This window comes from Hemiscyllium ocellatum, chromosome 1 (genome assembly GCF_020745735.1).
Source record: "Hemiscyllium ocellatum isolate sHemOce1 chromosome 1, sHemOce1.pat.X.cur, whole genome shotgun sequence".
NCBI lineage: Eukaryota > Metazoa > Chordata > Chondrichthyes > Orectolobiformes > Hemiscylliidae > Hemiscyllium > Hemiscyllium ocellatum.
Genome location: NC_083401.1, coordinates 6827406 through 6845276, shown reverse-complemented (window position 1 = coordinate 6845276; position 17871 = coordinate 6827406).

The window sequence follows — 17871 nt, the reverse complement described above, 5'->3', positions numbered from 1 at the left end:
TTTAAACTCACTTGGCAGGGATATGGGAATCAGAGCCACATGTCTGAGAGGGGGTCATTTGCAGATGGGGCAGTGACAGGTTTTGGTGAATCTATCGGGAAGGTTTCTCATGCGATGAAACAAAGGGATTGGGTTAATGTGTGTCTGCTTTACCGCAAGGAGTGTCAGAAATCAGAGTGATGAACTGAGAGCATGGATCAGTAGTTGGGACAAGATGCTGTGGCCATAATGGAGACGTGGGTTTCACAGGGGCAGGAATGGTTGCTAGATGTTCCAGGGTTTAGAACGCTTAAAAACAGGGAGGGTGGAGAAAGTGGAGGGGGTGTAGCATTGCTAATCAGAGAGTGCATCACAGCTACAGAAACGAAGGTTGTTGAGGAAGGTTTGTCTACTGAGTCAGTATGGGTGGAAGTTAGGAACAGTAAGGGAACAGCTACCTCATTGGGGGCTTTTTACAGACCCCCTAACAGCAGTAGGGAGATTGAAGAACTGATAGGCTGGCAGGTTTTGGAAAAATGCAGAGGTAGCTGGGTTGTTGTTATGGGTGACTTCAACTTTCCCAATATCGACTGGAACCTCCTTAGTGCAGATGGTTTGGATGGAGCGGTTTTTGTCAGGTGTGTTCAGGAGGGTTTCCTTACTCAGTATGTAGACAGACCGACGAGGGGAGAGGCCATTTTGGATTTGGTGCTCGGCAACGAGCCAGGACAGATGTCAGATCTCGCGGTGGGAGAACACTTTGGTGACAGTGACCACAACTGCCTCACGTTTACCATCGCCTTGGAGAGGGAAAGGAACAGTTACCGATGGAAGATATTTAATTGGGGAAAAGGAAACTATGACACTATCATACAGGAGTTGGGAAGTACAGATTGGAGCAATTGTTCCACAGAAAGGGCACAGCAGACACGTGGAGACTGTTTAAGGAGCAGTTGTCGCGAGTGAGGCACAAATGTGTCCCTCTGAGACAGGTAAGAAGGGGTAAGATTGAGGAACCTTGGATGACAAGAATGGACGAGCTTCTCATCGAAAGGAAGAAGGCAGCTTACGTAAGCTGACTAGAAAGGAGCAGGAGAAAGTGAGGTCTGCAGATGCTGGAGATCAGAACTGAAAGTGTGTTGCTGGAAAAGCGCAGCAGGTCAGGCAGCATCCAAGGAGCAGGAGATTCGATGTTACGGGCATGAGCCCTTCTTTAGGAATGATTCCTGATGAAGGGCTTATGTCCGAAATGTCGATTCTCCTGTTCCTTGGATGCTGCCTGACCTGCTGCGCTTTTCCAGCAACACATTTTCAGCTCTGACTAGAAAGGAGCTCAGAGATCAGCAAGGTGGGCTTTGTGTGGAGCAGCAGAAAATGGGGGAGACACTAAATGAATAGTTTGCATCAGTATTTACTGTGGAAAAGGATATGGGAGATATAGATCAGAGGGAAATAGATAGTGACATCTCGCAAAATTTCCAGATTACAGAGGAGGAAGGGCTGGATGTCTTGAAATGGTTAAAGGTGGATAAATCCCCAGGACCTGATCAGGTGTACCTGAGAACTCTGTGGGAAGCTAGAGAAGTGATTGCTGGGCCTCTTGCTGAGATTTTTGTATCATCGATAGTCACAGGTGTGGTGCCGGAATATTGGAGGTTGGCAAACGTGGTGCCACTGTTTAAGAAGGGTGGTAAGGACAAGCCAGGGAACTATAGACCAGTGAGCCTGACCTCGGTGGTGGGTAGGTTGTTGGAGAGAATCCTGAGGGACAGGATGTACATGTATTTGGAAAGGCAAGGACTGATTCGGGATAGTCAACATGGCTTTGTGCATGGGAAATCATGTCTCACAAACTTGATTGAGTTTTTTGAAGGGGTAACAAAGAGAATTGATGAGGGCAGAGCAGTAGATGTGATCTATATGGTCTTCAGTAAGGCATTCGACAAGGTTCCCCATGGGAGACTGATTAGCAAGGTTAGATCTCACGGAATACAGCGAGAACTAGCCATTTGGATACAGAACTGGCTCAAAGGTAGAAGACAGAGAGTGGTGGTGGAGGGTTGTTTTTCAGACTTGAGGCCTGTGACCAGTGGTGTGCCACAAGAATCAGTGCTGGGTCCTTTACTTTTTGTCATTTACATAAATGATTTGGATGTGACATTAGAGGTACAGTTAGTAAGTTTGCAGATGACACCAAAATTGAAGGTGTAGTGGACAGCGAAAAGGGTTACCTCAGATTCCAACAGGATCTTGACCAGATGGGCCAATGGGCCGAGAAGTGGCAGATGGAGTTTAATTCAGATAAATGTGAAGTGCTGCATTTTGGGAAAGCAAATCTTAGCAGGACTTAATGGTAAGGTCCTAGGGAGTGTTGCTGAACAAAGAGACCTTGGAGTGCAGGTTCATAGCTCCTTGAAAGTGGAGTCGCAAGTGGATAGGATAGTGAAGAAGATGTTTGGAATGCTTTCTTTTATTGATCAGAGTATTGAGTACAGGAGTTGGGAGGTCATGTTGCAGCTGCACAGTACATTGGTTAGGCCACTGTTGGAATATTGCATGCAATTCTGGTCTCCTTCCTATCGGAAAGATGTTGTGAAATTTGAAAGGGTTCACAAAGGCTTTACAATGATGTTGCCAGGGTTGGAGGATCTGAGCTACAAGAAGAGGCTGAACAGGCTGGGGCTGTTTTCCCTGGAGCGACAGAGGCTGTGGGGTGACCTTATAGAATTTTACAAAATTATGAGGGGCATGGATAGGGTAAATAGGCAAAGTCTTTTCCCTGGGGTCGGGGAGTCCAGAACTAGAGGGCATAGGTTTAGGGTGAGAGGGAAAAGATATAAAAGAGACCTAAGGAGCAACTTTTTCACGAAGAGGGTGGTACGTGTATGGAATGAGGTGCCAGAGGATGTGGTGGAGGCTGGTACAATTGCAACATTTAAGAGGCATTTGGATGGGTATATGAATAGGAAGGGTTTGGAGGGATATGGGCCGGGCGCTGGCAGGTGGGACTAGATTGGGTTGAGATATCATGTTGGACCGAAGGGTCTGTATCCATGCTGCACATCTCTATGACTCTATCTATGCCACTCATGATCTCAGACACGTCGATAAGAACCCCTCAGTCTCCTACGCTGGAAAGAAAAGCTCCGAGCTTGTCCAACCTCTTCATATAACGCAGACTCCTGAGGCCTGCCATCATCCTTGTAAATTTCTTTTGCACTCTTACAGTTTAATAACATATTTCCAATAGAAAGGAGACCAAAATTGAACACAATACTCTCCAACACAATGCCTCACCAACATTCTGTACTGCTGCAACATAATTTCCCAACTTCTCTACTGAGTGCCCTGACTGATGAAGGCCAGTGTGCCAAAAGCCTTCTTCACTGTCCTGTCCACCTGGGACTCCACTTTCAGAGAACTCTGCACCTGAACTCCAAGGTCCCTCTGTTCCACTACACTTCTTAAGGCCCCACCGTTTGCCATGTATCTCCCACCTTGATGTGACTGTCCAAAATACAAGGTGTTAGACTTATCTATATTAAACTGCATTTACCATTTCTCAGCCCATTTCCCCAGCTGATCAAGGTCCTGCTGAAATTTCTGATAACCTTCCTCACTGTTTACAATACTTACCATTTTAGTGTCATCAGCAAACTTATTGATCATGCCTTGTATATTCTTATCCAAATCTTTGATATAGATAACAAACCGCAGTGGGCCCAGCATCAACCCCTGAGGCACTCCGCTAGTCACAGGCCTCCAGTCCGACAAGCACCTTCCACTATTACCCTCTGCTTCCTCCCATCAAGCTGAGTATCCAAATTGCCAGCTCCTCCTGAATTTCATGCGTCCTAACTTCTTCCAGTTTAAAAATCACACAACACCAGGTTACAGTTTCACCCTTTTCACTACAACCTGGTGTTGTGTGATTTTTAACTTTAGCCATCCCAGTCCTACATTGGCACCTCCACATCGTGGTAACCTTTCAGAGCAGCCTACCATGTGGAACCTTCTCAAAGGCCTTCCTGAAATCCATATCACCTCTGTCTACTCATCAACCCTGCTGGTCACTTCATTCAAGAACTTTTTGAGGCATGATTTCCCATGCACCGAGCTGACTACTCCTAATCAAACCTTGTTTTTCCAAATTAATGTTTATCCTATTTCTCACAATCTTCACAGGTAACTGACCTAACATAGACGTTAGGCAAAAGTGTGGACTGCAGATGCTGGAAATCAGAGTCTAGAATACAGTGGTGTTGGAAAAGCACAGCAGGTCAGGCAGCATCTGAAGAGCAGGAAAATCGACGTTCCGGGCAAAAGCTCTTCATCAGGAATAGAGCTAATGACAGAAATGTCGATTTTCCTGCTTCTCGGATGCTGCCTGACCTGCTGTGCTTTTCCAGCACCACTCTGATCTTGACTGTTGAGGGATAGTGTGTGTGGGAAATCATGTCTGACAAATGTACGTGTTTGAAAGAAGTGACGAAAATGACTGTTGAAGGCAGAGCAGTAGAAGTTGCCCATATGGACTTCAGCAAATTGTTCGATAAGATCCACATGGTAGAATGGTTAGTAAGGTCCGATCACATGGGACCCAGGCAGAGCTAGCCAATTGGATACAAAATTCACTTGAAAGTAGGAGACAGAGGGTGATGACAGAGGATTGCTTTTTTGGGCGAGAGGTGACTGGTGGTGTGACACAAGGATCCATACTGTGCCCACTGCTTTTTGTGGATGCGAATATGAGGTACGATTAGTGAGTTTATGCGTGAGACCAAATGAGGTGATTTAGTGGACAGTGAAGAAGGTTATCTCAGACAACAGGGGCTTAATCAGATGGGCTGATGGTCCAAGGAATGGCAGATGGAGTTTAATTTGAACAAATGCTGAATTTGGTGTGGCAAATCAGAGCAGGGCTTACATACTTTATGATAGGGCCCTGGGGTGTGTTCCCGAAGAAAGAGACCTAGAGGTGCAGGTGTCAAGTTCCTTGAAAGGGTGACGCAGGTAGACAAGGTGGTGCAGAGGACAATTGGTATGCTTGCCTTTGCTTCCAGCTTTGATTGGAGTTGGGATGTCATACCACCGCAGCACAAGACATTAGTGAGGCCATTTTTGGAGTACTGGGTACAAATCTGGTTGTTCTTTGATGGAAGGATGTTGTTAAATCTGAGAGGTTACAGAAAAGATTTATAAGAATGCTGCTGGCACTCAAGGGTTTGGATGATAGTAAAAATACCTGATGAAGGGCTTATGCTCGAAACGTCGAATTCTCTATTCCTGAGATGCTGCCTGGCCTGCTGTGCTTTGACCAGCAACACATTTGCAGCGGTTTGGATGATAGGGAGAGGCTGGATAAGCTGGTGATTTTTTCTGTGCAGTGTCAGAGGCTGAGAGGTGACTATATAGAGGTTCATAAAATCACGAGGAGCATGGATAGGGTGAAAAACCAAGGTCTTTTTCATAGGGTCAGGGAGTCCAAAACTGGGCAGCACAGGTTTAATGGCAACTGTTCTGCCTAGAAGCATAAGATACTGCAGAGCTGTGAATACAACCCAGGCCACCATGCAAGCCAGCCTTCCATCCATTGACTCCATCCACATTTTCTTGCTGCACAGGGAAGGCAACCAGCCTAATCAAGACCACACCTATCCTGGTTATAATCTCTTCTAACTACTTCAGCTGGCAAAAGATACAAAAACTTAAACACACATACCAACAGATATCAACACAAGGATGGCTTCTTCCCTGCTGTTACTAGGCTGAATGGACCTCACAAATTTAAAATTTAAAATTGATCTCTTTCTTTGTGTATCTTGTCTGCAGCTGTAACATGGCATAATTGGCTCTGTTCTATTACCATGATGAATTTTGCGTGGTATGATCTTCCTGTACTGCACGTAAAACAAAGCATTTCATTGTACCTAGGTACATGAACCTCATTCCTGATGGAGAGTTTATGCTGGAAACATTGATTTTCCTGCTCCTCAGATACTGCCTGACCGGCTGTGCTTTTCCAGGGCCACACTCTTGACTCTGATCTCCAACATCTACAGTCCTCATTTCTTCCACACGAGACAATAAATCAAGTCAAAATAAGATGAGAAAGGAAAGATTTAAGAAAGGAGAGGCAACTTTTTCATGTAGACGGTGTGCATGCATGGAATGAGCTGCCAGAAGAAGTGGTGGAAGTGAGTACAATTACAATATTTAAAAGGCATCCTGATGTATATCTGAATGTGAGAGATATGAACCAGATGCTAGCAGCTGGGATGTCTGGTCAGTGTGGACAAGTTGGACTGAAGGGTTTGTTTTCATGTTGCATAACTCGACAACTGTAACATTAAAAATCCATTTCATCCATGAATAGACTTAATAACACATCCGTGATTTGGAGATGCCGGTGTTGGACTGGGGTGTACAAAGTTAAAAATCACACAACACCAAGTTATAGATGATGAAGGAGATCACCTGATGAAGGAGTGTCGCTCCGAAAGCTAGTGTGCTACCAATTAAACCTGCTGGACTATAACCTGGTGTTGTGTGATTTTTAACTTAACACATCCATGACAGCCTTTTATGGGAAAGAATTCCACAGAGTCATTTGCCTCTGAGAGAAGACGTTCCTCTTCTTCTCTGTCTTCAATGTTCAACTCATTGTTCTGAGGCCCTGGGGCATTTTTATGTTTCAAATAGATCACATCTCATTGATTTCTATTTCAATATGTATAGATCCAATATAATCAAGCAGAGCCGCAGGTAGACAGGATAGTGAAGAAGGCGTTTGATATGCACTCCTTTTTGGTCAGAATATTGAGTAAAGGAGTAAAAAGTGAGGTCTGCAGATGCTGGAGATCAGAGCTGAAAATGTGTTGCTGGAAAAGCGCAGCAGGTTAGGCAGCATCCAAGGAACAGGAAATTCGATGTTTCGGGCATAAGCCCTTCAATCAGGAATGGATATATGAGTTAGGAAGTCAGGTTGCGGCTGCACAGGACATTGGTTGGGCCACTTTTGGAATATTGCAAGCAATTCTGGTCTCATTTTGAAACTTGAAAAGTGTTCAGAAAAGATTTATAAGGATGTTGCCAGGGTAGAGGGTTTGAGCTTTCGGGAGAGACTGAATAGGCTGGGGCTGTTTTCCCCAGAGCGTGGAGGCTGAGGGATGACCTTATAGAGGTCTTTATAAAATCATGAGGGGCAGGAATAGGATAAATAGTCTAGGTCTTTTCTTGGGGCAGGGGAGTCCAGAACTAGAAGGCAGAGAGGTTTAGGGTGAGAAGGGAAAGATATTTCAGGGACCTAAGAGGTAACTTTTTCACACTGAGGGTGGTGCCTGTATGAAATGAGCTGCCAGAGGAAGTGGTGGAGGCTGGTACAATTACACCATTTAAAAGGCATCTGGATGGATATATGAATAGGAAGGGTTGGGGGGATATGGGCCAAGTGCTAGCAAGTGGGGGCGAGATCAGGTTAGGATATCTGTTCAACATGGAGGAGTTGAACTGAAGGATCTGTTTCCGTGCTGTACATCTCTATAACTCAGAAGACAGCCCTTTTATACCCATGATTTGGAGGAGCTGGTGTTGGTCTTGGATGGACAAAATTAAAAGTCACACAACACCAGGTTATAGTCATATTTTCAAGCACTAGCTTTTGAAGTGCTGCTTCTTCATCAGAGCTTCGAAGGTTAATACATTGATACACAGTGACCGTTCTCTGCACCACCTCCAATGCCATTATTTCTTTCCTTTGATAAGGGGCCCAAAAGCACCTTATGTATTTCTTCTCACAACAGCTGCCAAAGTGGCAATTTCTGTACTGCTAGACATTCAACTCCTAGATTACAGCAAACGCTGTGGTCAAAAGTAGCCAAGGTTTGCACTAAAGGAACCTCTCCGATTTAAAGTCATCTCCACATGTTTGAAGGAATCTTGATTGGAATCTGGCAAATATCTGAACCTCCATCTTCACCTGTAAGGGAAGGAGCAGACAATCCTTGCAAAATCTGGCCCAATGTCTTTGAACCTTGGTGATTAATTTATGATAATCATCAATTTATGAAGTTCAGGCATTCACCTGTCATGACAATCCTCATCTCGATTGCTTTGTGCGTGTATGTGAAGTGTCTGAAAGGGTGTGGTAGAGAAGAGGCCTTTCAGCCCATCAAATCTGCGTCACTAAAATACACAATATTACCTGAACTACTCCCAATTTCCTGTAGCCATGAATGTGGTTACAGTTTCAAAATACCTTTCAAAAGAAGGGCTGAACAAATATGTGAGGGGGAGGAAACAATGTCAGGCTATGGGGGCAGAGCAGGAAAGTGATATTAACAGGAGAGCTCCTCCACAGGTATAGCACTGGCAGGTTGGGTGAATGGCCTCAGCCTGTGCTCTCTAACCCTCCCACTGTGAAGACGTCAGAAAGGATGATGAGGACTCCACACAACTTTGGGGAGTGTTTGGAGAGCAGTGGAGGGTGTGTGTGATCATGGGGAGTCTGAATTGGTCTGTTTGATTCACTGAATCAGCACCAACCATTCTGTTTCTTTCCAGTATCAGAATATGGACAGTGACCGAGGAGCTGTAGTGCGAAGAATGATTGACATTGCCAACACAGTCGACCTGGTGAGTGTGAAGACTCTGTTCCCATACAGGTTCACCTTTCTCTGCTCAATCTCTGTTCAGTCTCTCCTTCCTATCAGGCAGGGTAGAGTGACAATGACATTAAATACAGCATTGTGGTAACCCATTGGAGAGAGGCAAATGTTATTCCCTTGTTCAAGAAAGGGAATAGGGACAACCCTGGGAATGACAGACCAGTCAGTCTTACATCTGCGGTATGCAAATTATTGGAGAGGATTCTGAGAGACAGGACTAATGATTATTTCGAAAAGCATAGCTTGATTATAGATAGGTAGCATGGCTTTGGGAGGGGCAGGTTATGCCCCACAGCCTTATTGAATCCTTTGTGGATGAGACAAACTACTTTGATGAAGATAGAGCAGTGACTGTGGTATATATGGACTTTAACAAGGTGTTTGATAAGGTTCCCCATGGTAGGCTCATGCAGAAAGTAAGGAGGCATGGGATACAGGAAATCTGGCTATCTGGATACAGAACTGGCTGGCCCATAGAAGACAGAGGGGGGTAGTATTCAGCTTGGAGCTCAGTGACCAGTGGTGTTCCACAGGGACCTCTGCTCTTTGGGAGTTTTATAAATGACTTGGATGAGGAAGTGGGAGGGTGGCTTAGTAAGTTTGCCAAAGACACAAAGGTTGGTGGAGTTGTGGATAGTGTGGAGGGCATTTGTAGGTTGCAGTGGACATTGACAGATGCAGAACTGGGCTGATAAGTGGCAGATGGTGCTTAACCTAGAAAATTGTGAAGTCATTCACGTTGGAAGGTTGAATTTGAATGTAGATTACAGGTTTAATGTTAAGATTCTTGGCAGTGTGGGGAAAGGTCTTGGGGTCCACCTCCATAGATCCCTCAAAGTTGCCATCTAAGATGATAGGGTTGTTAAGAAGGTGTGTGGTGTGTTGGCTTTCATTAGCAAGGGGATTGAGTTTAAGAGCCACAAGGTTATGCTGCAGTTCTATAAAGCCCTGGTTAGACAACACTTAAAATATTGTGTCCAGTTCTGGTCACCTCATTATAGGGAGGATGTGGAAGGTTCAGAGAAGGTCAGAGGAGATTTACCAGGATGCTGCCTGGGATGGAGGGCGTGTTTTATGAAGTAAGGTTGAGGGAGGTCAGTCTTTTCTCATTGGAGTGAAGAGGGATGAGAGGTGACTTGATAGAGGAGTACAAGATGATGCGAGACACAGATAGAGTGGATAGCTGGAAACCTTTTCCCAGGGTGGAAATTACTATATCCCTGTGTTCCCTTCCTATTCATGTATTGGTCCGCTTGCTTTCACTCTCTCCTCTGGCAGCACGTCCCAGGCACTCACCACCCTTTGGGCAAAATATTTGCCTCGCACATCTCTTTTCAACTTCCCACCCACCCCACACCTTAAACCTGTGTCCCCCAATAATTAAACTCTCCACCCTGGGAAAACACCTGACACTTTCCACTCTATCCATCCATCCACAATCTTAGAACCTTGGTGGGGGAGGGGCGAGGGTAGAAGGAGAGATGAATTTTATCTCTCCAAATCTCCCCCCCCCCGAGGCTCCCAACTTCATTCCTGATGAAGGGTTTTGCCCGATACATCGATTTTCCTGCTCCTCGGATGCTGCCTGACCTGCTGTGCTTTTCCAGCACCACTCTAATCTACCACAGATGTTAGGTTTACTGATCTATAGTTGCTAGGTTTTGCTTTGCGACAATTCTTGAATAAGGGCACAACATTCACTCGGACAAAAATAGCACAAATCCAACCCGGCCACTTACCGTCCCGTCAGTCTATTCTCAGTCATGACTAAAGTGATGCAGGGTGTCATTGACAGTGCTCTCAAGCAGCAACTGATCAGCAGCAGAGTGATGGCCTTGTGGTATTATCACTAGTTTCATTAGATGAGAGACTCAGGGAGTGTTCTGGGGACCTGGGTTCAAATCCTGCTATGGTAGCATGTGAATTCACCTTAACAATTGAGAATTAAGTGGCTTGTGTTAGCTGTTGTAGAAGCTCATCTGGTTCACTCATGCCCTTTAAGGAATTAAAGTGCTCTCCTTTGCCTTCTGACCCACAGCAATATAGTTGGCCCAGTCAGAAATGCCCTTGCCCATGAATGAAGAATGCAAAACTGCTTTTCCAGGGTCACTCAGTGGCCAACCTCATTACAGCCTTGGTTCAGACATAAATCCCAAAGGTGAGGGGAAATCTATTGAAATTTGCAATCTGTTTGACCAAATGTCATATCGATGAGCCCAGCAAAACTGGTGTCGTAGAAACCAAGGTAACAGAAGTAGAGAGGGCCATTCAGAACTACAACAGCTCACCACCACCTTCTCAAGGGCAGCCAGGGATAATCAGGAAATGTTGGCCCAATCAGCATCACCCAGATTCTCTGAATGAAGAAGAAGATAGTTGTATGGGTGGGTGAGGGGTTTGTTTTTCTTTCCCTGTGTTAATGAAGAACTTAGTATCTCCCAAAAGATCTGAAGTTGAAAAAAAGTTCCCAATAGTATTTGCTGAGCAATGAATCAAGTCATGACTTTCCTGTGATGTCACTGTTCGATATTTTTCTGAATGTAGTCTGAATGCACTCTCTCAAAAATCCAACTCTTCACCTCCTGGATGGTAGGTTTAAACTCACCTTTATTGCTGCCGAAGAATCATGCTCCCTTGCAGGTCTGACCCAGCTTGCCGAGATGATAAGTTAGATCATGTTAAACCTTATTTAATAGCCTGAGCAGTATCCTTTTGTAACCACGAACAATGACTATGTTTTATCACTCCTGGAACACCTGTGCTGTGCTTTCTGGTCTATGCCTTTGTTGTTTGGCTTTAATAGTGCTCATCCTAGACCTTTTGAGCAGTGATAAATACCTCAATTACCCTGAAAAAGTATATCAAGCCATTCCTTCCTTGCGCAGTTTTCTCCAGAATTGTGAAAAGGTGACAGCACTGGAAAGATTATCCAAACTGATCTTCCTCACCTGAAGCAGTTCCTTGTCCACGTGAAGTAGCTCCTTTAATCTTGGTCTCCCAGCCAGCTCCTGGTGAATGACTGGTGGGTCTGTTACTGGGGACAGTGAACACAGTTCCATTTCCACCGTTCCTATTGTCAATGGCAGATTCTTCATTCTCTGCTGCTGAAAGATTTAAAATCTGGCACCAGATTAGAAATACCAAACACACATTGCAGGCGGACATTGTAAATGATCACAACTCTCTGCTCTCTACTTCAAAGTTCTGTCTCTGTGTTAACACAGCTTTCTGCCTGACCTCCTCATCAATCTCTCTTTTCCTTTTCAGTTTCTCTGTGCTTGTGCTCTCAACCTCTCTGTGTCTCAGCTTGTTTCTGAATCTGTATCATTCTGGAATTCATGTCAGAAATAACTTTGTAACAGCCCTAACCTTACCCAGGCCGAAAGAGGAAACCCTGAAAAAGAGACAGGATTGAACAAGTTGGGATCTAGTAATCTGATGACAGTACATTCTGCCGAGACACTGTACACTTCTACAGGACAAATCCAAAATGTACAGAGATCAGTTTTGACTTTCTGTGCATTTCTGATAGAGCATGCAGTGTCCCCACTTCCCCTCATCCTGCCCAAACTGTTTCACTGGATAAGGGGAACTTACTGGGCTCTGCAGAGGACACGGGAATTGTCTGAATTCCTGTCAGGGTTAGAGGGACAGCTGAAAGACCATAAAGGAAAGGTGCAACAACAGGTCACATCACCAATGAACATTGGTTCGAGAAAGGACACTGATGTGATGACGACAGTGTTTGTAAACCTCAGCCAAAAGCACTGTCCGCAAGGAAAGTGGGTATTGAAACAGGTGAAGGGCTCATGCCCGAAACGTCGATTCTCCTGCTCCTTGGATGCTGCCTGACCTGCTGCGCTTTTCCAGCAACACATTTTCAGCTCTGATCTCCAGCATCTGCAGTCCTCACTTTCTCATAGAAACAGGTGAGGTAAGAAGACCCTCTGACACAGTGAGGAAAGGACAGTGGAAACAGAAGCCACAGTAAATATCATAAATAACTGGAAGGAAAAATCTGCAAGGCTGGAAGGGAGAGAGAAGGAGTGAGATGACACAAACTGAGTTGTTCTTTTAAAGAACAGATACAGACACGATGGATGATACGCCCATTTCTGTGGGTCTGTGAAAAGACAGCACTGGATCTGCTGCTGAAGGGAGAGGGGTCTCTAACTCTGTCATTCTTTCTCTCCCTCTCATCATCACTACAACATTTTCCTGAGATTCCTTCCTGGTAGCTCCTTTACCCAAATACAAGCACATTCCTCAGAATCTCCTTTTCTGAATGTTCATGTACTCGGTTACTACGGCTTTTCCCCCATGACATGTTGCTGACTGACCTTCAATCCCTTGAGAAACACTGGGGAACATTGTGTTATATTGGTGAGCACAGTAAGTCCACTTTGTTACTTCAGTGAGAGATGTTTCATGCTCAGACCATGTACTTTTGTTTCTGTTCTCTGACGTAGGACATTAAGCAGACAACAAGCATCAGTTTAGAACTGAGAGTGAGAGACTCAGGAACAACCCATTGTTCTAAACAATTTACATTGTCAGTGATGTTTCTTTTACATTACAATGCCCAGAATTTGCAACTAAATTACTGCCTCTCCTCAGCGATCAGTTTGTGAATTTCACAGACTGTCATGTCCACACATGAAACTTTTAATAAATTAAATCCAAGGCATTTCACTAGGAAGGTAGAAGAACTTAGTCTAGTTGAGCAAACATTTTGCCAAGAGGATGGTTTTTTGAGAGACAAAGAAAATGAAAATTAATGAAGTACTGAAAACTGGGGACTAACTGCTCCCGATGCAGTCTCCTCTACATTGGGGAGACTGGGCGCTTCCTAGCAGAGCGCTTTAGGGAACATCTCCGGGACACCCGCAACAATCAACCACACTGCCCCGTGGCCCAACATTTCAACTCCTCCTCCCACTCTGCCGAGGACATGGAGGTCCTGGGCCTCCTTCACCACCGCTCCCTCACCACCTGGAGGAAGAACGCCTCATCTTCTGCCTCGGAACACTTCAACCCCAGGGCATCAATGTGGACTTCAACAGTCCACATCCTAGGAGGATCCTAGGATAAATGCCATCAAGCCCAGGGGACTTATCTATTTTTACCCTTTCCAGTATTCCCCTGACCTCTTCCCTACATACCTCAAAGCCATCCATTCTAATCACTTGTGACTCAATATTCACATCAACAACAATGTCCTGTTCCTGAGTGAATACTGACGAAAAGTATTGATTTAGTGTCTCTCCAATCTCCTCCGCCTCCACGCACAACTTCCCACTACTATCCTTGAGTGGACCGATACCTACCCTAGTCATCCTTTTATTCCTGACATTCCCAAGTTGGCAAACAGACCGACAACTGTACTGGAACAGCTTGGATAATCATATTGTCAAGTTTCTGGAATACAAGTCTTATGTACATATTGCTGGAATATTGTCATGTTCCAAAACCTTTACAATATCCAGTACCTCCAACTGTTTCTCAGTATAATGTGGAGTGAATCAAATTGGCTGAAGATGCTGGAAACCATTGGAAGAGGCCAAGATAGATAGCTTTCTATCTATAGATTGTTGTGAATGTATCAGCCTTATCTTTTGCACTGATGTGTCGGGCTCTTCCATCAATGAGGATGGGAATACTTATGGAGCTTCCTCTTCTAGTGAGCTGTTTAATTGTCCACCACTATTCATGACTGGATGTTGCAATATTGGAGAGCTTAGATCTTATCCATTGATTGTAGGATCTCTTAGCTCTATCTATCACTTCCTGCTTATGCTGTTTGTGTGCAATTAGTTCTGTCTGACACTTTCACCAAGTGGACACCTCACGTTTATGGTATGCCTGGTGCTGTTCCCAGCATGCCCTCCTGCACTCTCCATTGCACCTGGGGCTATAAAGAGAAGTTCAGGTTTTAAATTATGTGGGTCCAGCTCCTTCCATTTTGGTGAGCTGGTATCTGCACTACTCCTTCTCACCTCCATGGCTCCAATACACTGTGTCTGCTGTCACATCATTCTTTCTTTATTCTATCACCTCTAAAGTATGTAAAACATCACTTTCTGATTCTGTGGCTCTTAGTGTGATAATACCTCTCTCCAAGCCCTCCAAAGTTATCAAAGTATGGAACAGATACCTGCTGATAACATCCTCGAGATGTACAGGGTTCATTGAATACAAGTGTGATGAGACTGTGCCTGTAAGGGAGGTGTTCTGTGGGATGTCCCTTACAGAGGGGTGGTGCCTTACAGGAATGTTGCCTTCAGGCAGGCAGCTGATAAACTGCTTTTGGGTTCTCCCTGGGTGTTTTTTCTCTGAAAAAATAAAACAAAAGAATCATGAGTGGTTTCATTCAGGGCTGACATTGACCCAAGAAAGTTCTTAGTTTTGCTTTCAGTTAGTGAGAAGGGTTCTGTTTGCTGCTGAACTAAATGCTTGAGTTCTCAGCTGCTGGATGTCTTAGATAGCAAGGCCTCCTTTTAAACATCAAAGGGACAGATTATTTCTTCCTTCGGAACTGTATTGAGACAGCTGTCTTTGTGGGATGATGCCCATATTGGACCAATTGATGATTCGTGATTAAATAATTCATATTCTTGTTTTTTTTGGATTGTAAATGTGTTGGAACAAGAAAGTGTATTTTGGTTAAAGCCTAGTGGTGGATCAATGGAATCACATCTGGAACCCATTACAAGACACTTGCCTTTAAATAAATATAAAGGTTAGCATCTGGGCTATCTCCTTAAAATACTTTGGTTTGGGGAGCAGGGGAGGGGGTGTGGGGGGGTTAGGATGGGTACCGGCCTGGTCCATAACACAAGGTTTATTCTTTTCTCTTTCCTGATTTAGCTCTTACAGCCTAATTAACTCTGAAGACATGACAGCCATCATCCCAAATCTTCTTATTCATAGAAACATAGAAAATAGGAACAGAAGGAAGACATTTGATCTTTCATACACACTCGCACTCTCCCCAGACCCTTTAACATTGAAATATATCTATTTCTTTCTTAAATACATTCATATATCTGACTTTGGCTTCATTGTATTACCTGTTCATGAATTCAACAAGTTTATTACCTGGAAATACTTTTCTTATAAACACGTAGGATATGATCATCGCTGGCTGGGTCAATATTTATTGCCCCTCCCTAGTTGCCCTTGAGAAGGCAGTGATAAGGTGTTTTCGTGAATTGCTACAGTCTATGAGCAGAAGGCAGACACACAATGCCCTTAACTAGGGAATTCCAGCATTTTGACCCAATGACACTGGAGGAAAAGTGATATGTTTCCAAATCAGGATACACAGTGTTCCCATGTATCTGCTGCCCTTGTCCTTCTGGATGATTATAACATGGGTTTGGAAGGTGCTGCCTAGATATACATGGTGAATTGGTGAAAACATTTCCCCTCACCTCAGTCACAGGTGGTCTACCTCATGTCCTGACAATTTTGCCCTTTGGTTTAGATCCCAGAAACAGGGGAAACATTGTCCCAGCATCTGGTGTGTCAGCTTTGTAGACTTTTATCCATTTCAATGAGATCACCTGTTATTCTTCAAAACTTCTATGAACACGATAAGACAGGCAGAAGCAATTGACCAATGGGCCCATCAAGTTTGCTCATCATTCAATGAGAGCATGACTTATCTGATAATCCATAATGCTAGTTCTTGCCATTTGCCAATGACCCCATTAATCCCCACACGGATTGTGTCCTCTGGTCCTAGACAGAACCGCATGTGGAACCTATCTCTTCATATCTGCCCTGTCAGGCCCCAAGAATTTTACATGTTTCCTTCTCTAAGTGAATATCCTCTGGACTGTTTTGAATGTCGAGTAATCTTTCCTTGGATAAGAGAGCCTAAGCTGTTCACAATAATCCAGCTGTAGTCTAATGTGGAGGCACAGTGGTTAGCACTGCAGTCTCACAGTACCAGGGACCCAGGTTCAATTCCCACCTCAGGTAACTGTGGAGTTTGCACATTCTCCCCGTGTCTGCGTGAGTTGTCTCTAGGTGCTCCAGTTTCCTCAGTCCAAAGACATGCAGGTCAGGTGTATTGGCCATGCAAAATTGCCGATAGTGTTAGGTGAAGGGGTAAATGTAGGGGAATGGGTCTGGGTGGGCTGCTCTTCAGAGGGTCGGTGTGGGCTTGTTGGGCCGAAGGGCCTGTTTCCACACTGTAAGTAATCTAACGTGCCTTCTCTATGTTTTGCAAAACCTCTCCCATTTATATTTCATTTCCTTTGAAATAATGCTTAACATTACACTTGCATTCCCTATTACACACTGAACTTGAGCTTTATACATGAGAACTCCAAAATCCCTTTGTTCTGTAGCTTTCTGCAGTCTTTATTTAAATAATGTTGAGTTCCTTTGTTCTCCAGTGGTACGGGTATGGAATGAGCTGCCAGAGGAAGTGGTGGAGGCTGGTACAATTACAGCATTAAATAGGAAGGGTTTGGAGGGATATGGGCCGGGTGCTGGCAGGTGGGACTAGATTGGGTTGGGATATCTGGTCAGCATGGATGGGTTGGACCGAAGGGTCTGTTTCCATGCTGTACATCTCTATGACTCTATTTGCCTATTATATTCCTTCTGCGAAGTATTTGGCCATTCATGTAATCTATCTCAATACTCTACAGACTCTATGTGTCAGCCTCTCCACTTGTTCTTACTTTTGTCCACTGGAAACTTAGCAGCAGTACATTTACTTCCATTGTTCAAGTAATTAAAATACTTAATAAATAATTTGGGGCCTAGCACTGTTCCATAGAAACATAGAAACTGGAAGAGGTTATTTGACCATTTGCAGATGCTGCACCATTCATTGGGTTCATGGCAGATCAACTATCTCAAAGGCATATTTCCACTTTTCCTAATAAAGTTTTATGTTTTTAAACCTAAAAATTCATTGATCTGTCTCTTTAATATATTTAAGGATTTGGCCTCCACCTGCACAGCATTCCATAGGTTCCCTAACCTCAGAGTGAAGCAATCATAGAGTCAGAGAGACAGAGATGTAAAGCACGGAAACAGACCCTTCGGTCCAACCTGTCCATGCCGACCAGATATCCCAACCCAATCTAGTCCCAACTGCCAGCACCTGGCCCATATCCCTCCAACCCCTTCCTATTCATATATCCATCCAAATGCCTCTTAAATGTTGCAATTGTACCAGCCTCCACCACATCCTCTGGCAGCTCAT